Raw genomic sequence first — 11,292 nt, 5'->3', positions numbered from 1 at the left:
TGGTCAGTGTCTTGCAGGATCAGGAAATGGAAAATAAGTGTATTCTGTGAGGAGACACATGCTAAATATGAAAACCAAGCACTGAACTTTGGATGTCTGTTCAGGGAGAGATGACAGACGTATTGAAGAGGTGAAAGAAAGAGGGAGGAACAGTTTGGCGTTTGGAACCTTACGAACATGGTTGGTTACACTTCTAAAAAATACTGTTGATAAACATATGCTGTTTCTCTGCATGATAAAACATCTCTAAGGTGTTTTAAAAGATGACAAAATATTTTTGAAGGCGTTAATGATAAACCCTTGAGGGGAGGAAAGAATGTTGTCAGAAGAAAGTTACACATGAGCAAACTTGGAAATTTTTATTTGAAGCTCTGAGATTCTTGTTGTTCCAAGCAAATGCCATTTCCATTATGTGAAGAGATGGAGATAACTCTAAAATTTAGCTTCATCTTTCCTGCCAGATGCTGAGTAGTTTAATATTTTGAGTGTTACAGGTTCAGAATTTTATCTGCTGGAAAGAAGGGTAATGCACAAAATTTGGATTTACATTTTGCACATGCAAATTTGGCTCATCAGTATTTAAATTTCCAATTAAAGTGTGTGACTTGTGAGCAGAGTGGTTAAAATGTGATTTACTACACTTTTGCGTATATGCACAATCTTGGTAAGGTGCATCATTACATCATATCACTTAAGTTACAAATAAATGTATCCCCTGTAAGAACATCTGTCTTATTTGAAAAATAGCTGTCCTCTGACTCATTCAGAGCTTTTGTTGCCACCAAATACAGCAAAATAATCAAAACTGCTTTTTTTTTTCTTTTTTTTTTTTTTTTTTTTTTACAACAACCTGAATTCCTTATCCTTATTTGTGCTAGAACCAGAGGCAGAAAGAAACAAACACATTAATGGAAAAATCCTATCCTCAATTTTATGATTAATGTGAAGAAAGAGGTTGTTTACTTCCAGTTGATGGAGCTGAGGTGGGAGCTTCCAGGTGGTGTGAGAAGTGATCACTACAATGTTTTACTACATGAGACATCAAACATTTGTTGTACAGTTTTCAGGATCTTTTTATTTAATTTTGGAATTCAATTGAATTTATTTTTTTTAGGATACGATAGATACATTACTGGTTTTATTATATAAATAATGTGCATATTGTAGACTTAGAATGCAAATGAAGAAGGGATGGTGAAGCAAATTCTTGACGGATACGCACTACAAGAAACCTGTTAGGTTGGCTTTTGTGCTTTATGTAAATCAAGGTTGTATTTGTCTCCTTTGTGTCTGCATTGCTTTTTCCATTGCTTTCAGGTTTTCGTTGGGCAAAGGCCTGATGATCTTGTCATCCCAGGAATAATATGAAATAAAAACTTAGAATTAATTAAGGGGATAATTGGAAGAATGAAACTAACTGAAATCATGCAAAAGCAGAAAAATGTAAGTGTTGTATCTCATGGGGAATCAAAAGAGGCAGTTCTAACTGGAAAAAGCAGTGGAGACGGATGATAATCAGGCAGGTGTTACTCAACACTTTTTGAGAACTGGCAAAACATCAAAAGAAAATATAACTGGAATTCACTCTAACAGAGAATCAGACTGAAACATTTCAGATGAGCAGGATCTGTTTAATGTATCATCTTCATTCCTCAAGCATAAACCAGCCATTGAATGTGACAAAGAACTGCAGCTTCTTAACCAGTGGTACGGACAGCATGAAAATTTTGTTTCAAGTATTTGCAAACTGCAGCCTACCAGGTTAGTGCTGAGTTCCTTCTGCTCAGAAGTTGTTTGGTAAAGAAATAAATGTCGTTTTCCTTCCAATCCATTAAGGAGATGAATTTATTCTTCGTTAGTCTGAAAGTGGTTCACTTCTTTTACTCATCTTCATAGCACATTTTACAGGGATATTTTCAGCAGTCATCCTGCACACAGGCAGCAAGCTAAGAGCTTGCTGAGCTTTTTCCAGAAACCACGTATTTCAAGAGTGTGCTCCACTTACTCTCAGGAAGGGAGCATCCACTGAGCTTCTTGAGACAGATAAGACTAAAAACCCAAAATGAAGAGAAGGGCACTAATCTGGCATGCTCAGCAATACATTCTTTTGTAAAAGGAGGAGAAAGTTTTGTTTCAGTAATAACTTAAAGGCATTAGAGACACCACTGGTTTTGGGACACCTGAGAATCTTGTGGTAGGACAAGCAATACTTAGGTGAGTGTGTTACTGCTGTAATAAATACGTAAAACAGACAGAACTTCAAAGACGTTACTTCTCAATAACCCTAAATGCCTTTTCCTGTTCAATGTACTACTTAGTCCACTTAAGCATATGTAACTCCTTCTACAATCTGCAGGCAACTCTTTAAGCTCTACTAGAGGAGCAAAAAGCCTGGGGTTTGGCCAAATGAAATAAAACACCTGCTATGAAATTCTGTTTAACTGCAGAGAATAAAAATAGTACTGCAGAATAAACTTAATAATGCAATAACAATTTAACAGCAAAACTACACATTTCATGAGTGTTTTTACAAACAGATCTTTTCTGGTTTTCATATGAAGAACAAAGGAAAATAAAATATTTTCTCTGAGATACAAAGTGGTTGTGCATCAGAGCTAAGAAAGTCATTTAGTACAGTTTAAATAATTTGAGAGGTTATAAAGCTATTAGCCTTCAATCCAGCAAAGAAAGTTGCTCCTTCTGAGGTATCTTTGGAGTTGTTTATGTATTTGAAGACTACCCTTGTTGGTTACTGGTTAGTATGAGTTAGATCAATTTAGTTCTTAATTAGTCCTTGTGGCCATTTCCCCGATTATCAAAGTGGTTTGTTAATGTTCTTGGCCCGCCCTCCACTTTGATACCTTTCTCTAGTGTTTTATAAGTAAACTCAGTCTCATACTACAGCCACACTTGGTCACAGATTATTAATGGCCTGTTCCATGAAAAGAACAAATCTTTGAGTTTAGCACCTAGAATGACAGAGGTCTTTTCTTGTATCCATAATCACGATGTGATATAGACATCTTTCAATTCCACTCTTTCACAACATTATTGTATTGTAACTTTTCTCCATCACTTAATGTGTTTTCCATTGTGCTACCCTGGCCCAGGCCAATTAATTAAATTCCAATCAATAATTTGTTTTATCAGAGTTTGTTAGACATTTTTACAGATTTATAGAAGAGTCTGTGTTGCTGCAAGCACACCAAGATCTTTATTGCCATCCTCATGCACACTGTGTTCTCTTCCAGCATAATGCTTTCTTAAATTACTTTGATGGTAACTTTTAAAAATTAAATTAAGGATTAGAACATTTTTTTCTCTCTCAAGTCTTGCAGCAAGAGGTTGATTCAAGGGTCAGGGCTCTCCAGAAAATCACTGTTACTGCTTCAAGACTTGTGACTTAGAATACAACCTGTCAAGCAAACTGGCTTAAAAATGTGTTGACATCCACCCTGTGAAAACAGAAGTTAATGAAAGGAAGTACGAAGCACATCAGAACATCATAGAAAGCATCCATGCACAAGTATGCCTACCATCACTTTCAAGTATGCCTACTATCATTTTCCTTTATTCACCTCTGCCCCAGATGCTAAGGATTTCTTTTCATCATGTTCTAGAGCTTTAAAGAGGAAAAAAACTAAGATAACAGTATTTTCTATCTTGTCTTTAGTGTAACTCAGTATTTTTAAAGGTGCATCCTAAACCTGCAGTAATTTTTTATTCCCAAGTCACATGCCTTCCCTTTTCCTTTAAATACCTTCTCCAAGTTCCCGTCTTTCAGCTTGGTTTTTGCACTTAGGTGTTTATTCTGATGTTCTTTATCTCTCTCTCTTAATCGGCTGCAATCTTCTAAGATTTCCTGAAGACCAGTCTTCAGTTTGCTTTGCCTGTTACCTCAGTTCTCAGTATTCAGGAGAACCTGTACAGAGGAGAGTCCATGTCACTTTAAATCCTTACAGAGGCATACTGAGTTAGAGTAATGTAGAAGGCTAATATGTCATTCTTAATTTGCCCTGGGTACCTAGCTTCATCAGCAATGGCATCGGAAAAGGTGGAATTGGCATGGAATTAAGGCAATGTGAATAAAGAATCAAAATCTTATCAGCAGTGTTAATTTATGTTTAATTAAAATCTCTATCTGCTAATTTATTGCTATTAATTCTTTGAGTTTGTTACTAACTCAACTGTGTCTCACAAATCTGAAGAAGCCAAGGAAAGTATTAGGTATGGCCTGGAATAACTCTTTTTCTCTTAACTGTAAAATGAGATCTAAGTGGACTCATTCAGCATTGGGGTTTCGGGATGCTTTTCTGTTATATGAACTCGCAGAGAGAACACTGTATTAATCTGTTGAGAGAAGGTGTAACACAAGATATGATGTATCTATTTTTGGCTTCACTTTATCTTAATTCTTCCCTTCAGTCCTCATCTTAGATCACCTTTCTTGTGTATGGATATGTGCTCTGGGCTTTACAAGTTTGTAAAACAAAAAGTACGTTATTGAGCACAAACCCGCCCTGTGTTTTCTTCCTACCCAGCCCCCTTTATCTCCTCTTTTGCGTCTAGATGAAATGGGTTCGGCCATTGCTTGTATTATCCCTCAGCATACTAGAAAGCACACATGAAGGGATGTTACTTTCTTTTTTTTTTTGTTGCAAACCTAAAAATGTCAGGTAGAAATAGTAATGCACAAGCTATCTTCTAGGAGTGTTAGAAATTTATTTAGTATGACTTGTGCGGAAAGACGTATTTATCAGTGTACTGGATGTAATGCAGACTTGACTTTGTTGTAGCAAGAGTTATCCCTGGTTGCCTTCCAGTATGTTTTGATTCAACGAGTTTCCATGCTTGATAGTTTTATTCTCTATATTTAGCTTCATCACACCAATATCTAAGAAAAATGTAAGCTAGGACAAAGACGGAATTGAACCTATCAACAGCAGATCCTGTTCCTTCTACCTTGAATGCCTATGCAATGACTTTCAGAAAATGGTCATCGCCCAATTCCATTGGTCAGCTCTTCACAAAGACCTTATCTGAGGGAAAACAACAAAGATCAGAAGATGTAGCAGCTGCAGACAAAAGGCTATGTTTAAGTACTCTGAAAAGTTAGAGTGAAAAAAATCCCCTTGTATTTACGTGAGTTTGAAAATGATCTTGAGACTACCAAAAACATGGACAATTTACCTGGTATGCCTGGTATGAAGTGAGATTTTTTTCTAGTCAGCTGATATGCAAGCACACTGCTTACCATGTGAGGATAGTGTTTACAACATATTTTCATTTTATTAATACAAGAAATGAAGAATAATTAGAAAATCAACTTGGTAGATTTGGAGAAAAGTAAACCCTTAAATTAAATTAGCCTTTCCTATTAATTTTTATATTCCTTTGTCTCCATGTGATGCTTAATATGAACATACAAGATTTTTTTTTGGTTTGCAACTATACAAATCTACTGGGTTGTACACTAAATGTCATATTAAAGACTTTGACCTCTGCCTTTGAATGTGCTTAGAATTCACTAGAGCAGTTGAAGATAATGGCATCTTTTCTGTGTACTTACAAAAGCCTGTCTCTGCAATTTTATGAAGAATTTGTAGATAAGGCAGCTGGTTTAAGAACATAGTTCGCGTATTAGGCAACTTTCACGTGTACTTCCAATGTCATTATGAAATAATGGTGCTTGGGTTGCTGTTCAGGGTCAGGAAGAGTTATTTGTTTACCTGTAATACTGCTGGTTGTTTTGTAAATAAAGAAAAAGGAAAATGTGTTTAGCAAAGGCTTTCTCTCTTTAACTAGAATGATCAATGCCAAGTTTTCCCCCAGAAATGCTACATGTCAGGAGAAAACGGAAGTGTTTACAACGGGGGTGAGGAAATTCTGGCGCGTGTTCAGCAGGGTCAGGCTCTGTGAGTTCAGCAGCAAGCTGCTGTTTACTTTATGTTCACCAGCATGAAGCTAAGTAAGAACATGGTGTGGTGGAGAAAACTTGGAACATCTCACCTGTCTGTAAAAATTGATGAGGTTTTTTCCTTTTGAGAATAGCTGTTTGCTTTTATTTTCTTTGCTTTCTTTTTTCCCCTCCAAAATAGGTTCAAAAGTATGTGTGATTCATCTTAATAATACCCCACCAATTTATTAAGGGAGTCCTCCCCACAGTCCTAAGAAGGGACAATGTTTTCAGTGCTGCAGGAACAAAGAAAGATCCTCCAAAGTTGTAGCTGGCCTGATATAGGAGAATGATTTGATATAAAATCTGATCGTACACTTGATCTGGAGCTTGGCATTTGAAAACTAAGGATTTTCTGTGCTGCTTCAGTGTACTGCTACCGTTCACCCTTGCGTACCCCAGCTTGTCTCAGTGTTTCAAGGAAAGACAAAACACCTTTTCTCAAATATATCTATCTGTATACGCAAATATATCAGTACCTGAGAGGAGTCAGTTACGTACACGAGAGGAGGTGCAGTTTTTCTCCTGAGCTCTGCAGATGAATGCCAAAAGCATGAGATTTGCTTATATGTATTCTCTTAGCACAGAACTGTGAGTGTTGCAGGCAGGTGGACACAAATCCATTCTGGCCCCAGTCTGTGATACACAAGCAGGAGGATTAATAAATTTACAGATAAATTAGCCAGCCATGGAGGATCCAGTCCTACATGTCTGCAAACAAGTCAGTTTGTACTGTATGTGACTTGCATGCAAGCTCCTCACCCCATAAAACCCTTATGTTAGTTAATGTAAAATGCAAGCATATGAAACAGCATAAGAGAGAGGGAATTAATTAAAATAACTCTAGGAGAAGTTTCTAGGGTATTTCAGCGATTGCTTAAAATTCCAGTTAAAACTACATATCTGGTGAAGAGCTTCTGATATCAAATTCTTATTTGTACCTGACAGTTGGATGGTTTCCTTTTTAAAAGGAGGAAAATACTAATTAGAAAGAAATGTCTTTTATAAATTCTACAGTTTTCTTTCAGAATGAAAGTTGTGATGTAAAATACATGCCTGCAGCTTAGTTATAATAGAATCATAGAATAGTTAAGGTTGGAAGGGACCTTTAAAGGTCATCTAGTCCAACCCCCCTGCAAGGAGCAGGGACATCTTCAACTAGATCAAGTTGCTCAGACTCCCGTCCAACCTGGCCTTGAACGTTTCCAGGGATGGGGCATCCACCACCTCTCTGGGCAACCTGTTCCAGTGTTCCACCACCCTCACTGTAAAAAATGTTTTTCCTAATATCTAATCTAAATCTACCTCCCTCTATTTCAAAACCATTACCCTTTGTCCTATCACAACAGGCCTACTAAAAAGTTTCTCCCTGTTCTTATCAGTCCCCTTAAGTACTGGAAGGCCTCTATAAGGTCTCCCCAAAGCCTTCTCTTCTCCAGGCTGAACAGCCACAACTCTCTCAGCCTGTCCTCATAGGAAAGGTGCTCCAGCCCTCTGATCATCTTTATGGCCCTCCTCTGGACTCGCTCCAACACGTCCACATCCTTCTAACTTTGGGAGTTCCAGAGCTGGACGCAGTACTCCAGGTGGAGTCTCACAAGAGTGGAGTAGAGGGGCACAATCACCTCCCTCGACCTGCTGGCCATGCTTCTTTTGATGCAGCCCAGGATGTGGTTGGCTTTCTGGGCTGCAAGCACACATTGCCAGCTCATGTCCAGCTTTTTGTTTACCGAGTTATCTTTAAACATGATGTAACTCCATAAGCAATTTAATGAAAAAACTATACAGTTGTGTAAGTTGGTCCTGTGCCTGAACAATATGAACTTGGTCCACCAAAGAATGTGAACTCGTGCCAATTTTTACCCTAAATGTTCTCACACTCGATTACTGGTTTCTGATGGGAACATTGTTGTTTTTCCAACAAAACTACCTCAGTATCTGTTTCAGATCAACAAGTAATCTTCTGAAAGAAAAAAAAATTAATGCAGCAATGCAAGATTAATAATTGGATTTATTGGTACCACTGGTGAGAGCAGAAAGCTACAATTAATTCTAAGCCCGTGCTATCAGACTGCTGATGTTTGCAAAATTTCCATGGATTTTTTTCTGAGGTAACCAAAATTTCAGTACTGTTTTGTAGTGCAGAGATTACTGGTGCTTATTTTAGTATTGTAATTATTACAAATTGCTATTATCATAATCCATGTATTTGGGATACTGCAATATAGTGTGCACATCATTCTTGTAGAAGGCCTAGATTTACGCCCGAGAGTCTAAATTATAAAATAGGTTTTAATTTTCAGTTATTTCAGCTGATAAATGTGTGGATGCTTATGGTTTGTAGGTAATATATCACAGATTTAAAAGCATATTTTTCTTTTCCGCTGGAACTAAGGTCCTTGTAACAAAGAATCTTTGGGTTGTGAGATTTGTGAAACAATTAATTTTTTTCTGAATTCTGCAAACAAAATGTTTTTGAGAAAGGACATCAAACTTTAGACCTCAAAGTATCAACAAGAACAGAAATCCAAGCGAATGTTCTCATCAAAAAGAATAGTGTTTAATTAGTTCCTTATTTTGTTTTAATCAGCATTAGGTGCTGAAAATAGATTTTGGCCTGGAGGAAAACCCCCATCTCTGTTCTGCTCTGAATTCGAAGGGAGTTCAGTTCTGGCAGCAACCTTGTATCTTCCTCTTTTCAGGATGAATGTGTCAAGTTGCAGCTTACAGCTCTGATCTCAGTTATAATCATTACTTAGCTGGTGTATTTCTGTGTATTTTAAGAAAAAAAAAATATAGCAACGTGCATATCGTTTTGTTCCATGGTGGCTACCTTTACTCATAGTTGTTGTTTTCTGGAGTGTGCATTACCCACCAGAGGGAGCCAACGCCAAGAACTGATTTTCCTATAATCACAGAATCATTTAGGTTGGAAAAGACCTGTAAGATCATCGAGTCCAACTCCTAACCTAACACTGCCAAGTCCGGCACTAAACCATGTCCCTAAGCACCACATCTACATGTCTTTTAAATACCTCCAGGGATGGAGACTCAACCAATTACCTGGGCAGCCGGTTCCAATGCTTGACAACCCTTTTGGTGAAGGAATTATTCCCAATATTCAATCTAAACCTCCCCTAGCACATCTTGAGTTGGCCTTTCAGTTCCCAGGGGATTCTGTGTGAAAGTCCTCTCTTACATTTCATTGGACTTTGGATTTGGGCATCTGTCCTCAAGTTATCTTGGGAGCAGACACGGACTGGGTAGGAAATCGGTGCCCCTCCCTGTGCTAAGTTATGACCTCTTTTGGGAACAGTCACTTCAGTGTCAAAGTAGGCAAAGCAAAACCTTGTGATGTACATGTCATCGTTCTTTGGGTTTTATGTATGCAGCTCTTTGTAACATGAATAAGGACTCTAAAATTGTATAGAAGAGAAATAACTTTGAGAGTAAACTAATTATCTCTGAGAAAATTAGGCTGGGTAGAACCAAGGGTGAATAGATTATCCGTCTCTAAGAGGAAGTCTTTCAAAATTCCTGACTACAAACAAGCTGCAGGATATTTGTGCTATATATTAAACTGACATTTTGTTTATTGAGAAGTAAATTAGCTGGAAAAGGATAGAAGGTGTAGTTCATGCACATTACGTGTTTTGATTTCGTTCAGCACAGAAATACATGTCAAGTGTCTAAAGTGTCTATTTTGACAGAGGATTTGGGAACTAAATGTTTAGTGTTTGCAAACTTACATATCTTAATTTTTCCTTAAAAATCACAGTATTTTGGCATATTCCAATTTATCGCAATTCATTATGATACACTGAAGAATGTTCTGATTTTTTTAGTCAGCCATTTTTTTATCCAGCTCAACTGCAGTGGTTTCTTAAAAATATATTGATAGAAGCTTGTTAAATTCCAAGCCATTTTTAAATGATATCAAGCTATATTTTCATTATTACATGTAAAAACCCCAGGCCTCTAATTATTTAAAATTAAGTCTTAGTGCTATGGTGAAGAGGTTAGGAGCTCGACACATTGCATAAAAAGCAATTAAAAAATATTGAGAATAGTGATATAGATAATTTATTTATCAGCAATCATGAAGGATTAAGACATACATCTCCTTGCCTTGAGTGTGCCAACACTGACATCAGCAATGAATGGGGAACTCCTTCTTGGTTTTTTTGATGGTAACCAATTAGTCAAGGTGAGAGAGGTTTTATTGTTTTTGGTTTTCTTTATGTTAATTAAATCATAAGATCAATTTGTATTTAATCAATTTTAAAAATAATCTTTGTTTGACTTAGAGGATGGGAGGAGTGCTGATCCTTCAGGATTGTTGTGGTTTAACCCGGCAGGCAGCGAAACACCACACAGCTGTTGCTCACCCACCCCCTCAAGTGGGATGGGGGAGAGAATTGGAAAAATCAAAGATAAAACTCATGGGTTGAGATAAGAACAGTTTTAATAATTGAAATAAAATTTTTAAAAAATAAATTGTAATTAAAAGGAAAATAACAAAAAGAGAGAGAGAAATGAAACCCAAGAAAGACAAGTGATGCAAATGAAAAACTATTGCTCACCACCAACCGACCAATGCTCAGCCCGTTCCAAGCAGCAGCCCCTGCCCTCCGGCCAGCTCCCCTCAGTTTATATGCTGCGCATGACGTCATATGGTATGGGATATCCTTTTGGCCAATTTGGGTCAGCTGTCCTGGCTATGCCCCCTCTCAGCTCCTTGCTCACCCCCAGCCATCTCACTGGCAGGGCATGAGAAGCTGAAAAGTCCTTGACTTAGTGTAAGCACTGCTTAGCAACAACTAAAACATCAGTGTATTATCAACACTATCCTCATACTAAATCAAAAACACATCACTATACCAGCTACTAGGAAAAAACGTAACTCTATCCCAGCCGAAACCAAGACATGGACAACTCAGCTGCTTCTCACATTTCCTTCTGCACTTGGAATAAGTCATCTAGAGAGAAATAAGTAGATGCTGAGACATGGAGATTAACAGCTGAAAGGCGGTAAGGAACAACTTCTTATATCATTTCAGAGTTGTAGCTGGCCATATGAACACAAAAGTCTTTAGAAATAGGTGGAGTTGACTTCTTCGTACTACAAAAGCAGGAAAGCTCACGTAGTTAATTATAGCTGAGCAATCATAAACAGAGCTGGTCCTTATTGCTTCTAAGGCTTGATGAGAAGCTACAGGATATGGTTTAGTAGCTATGGCAGCAATGGTAGTGGGAAGACGGTTGGACTAGATGATCTTTTAGGTCCCATCCAACCATGTGATTCTATGATCTCTATGATCTCTATAAGCTGCTTG

The sequence above is a fragment of the Chlamydotis macqueenii genome, chromosome 4, assembly GCF_036417535.1.
Source record: "Chlamydotis macqueenii isolate bChlMac1 chromosome 4, bChlMac1.mat, whole genome shotgun sequence".
Taxonomy (NCBI): domain Eukaryota; kingdom Metazoa; phylum Chordata; class Aves; order Otidiformes; family Otididae; genus Chlamydotis; species Chlamydotis macqueenii.
Note: the sequence above shows the minus strand (reverse complement) of the source record.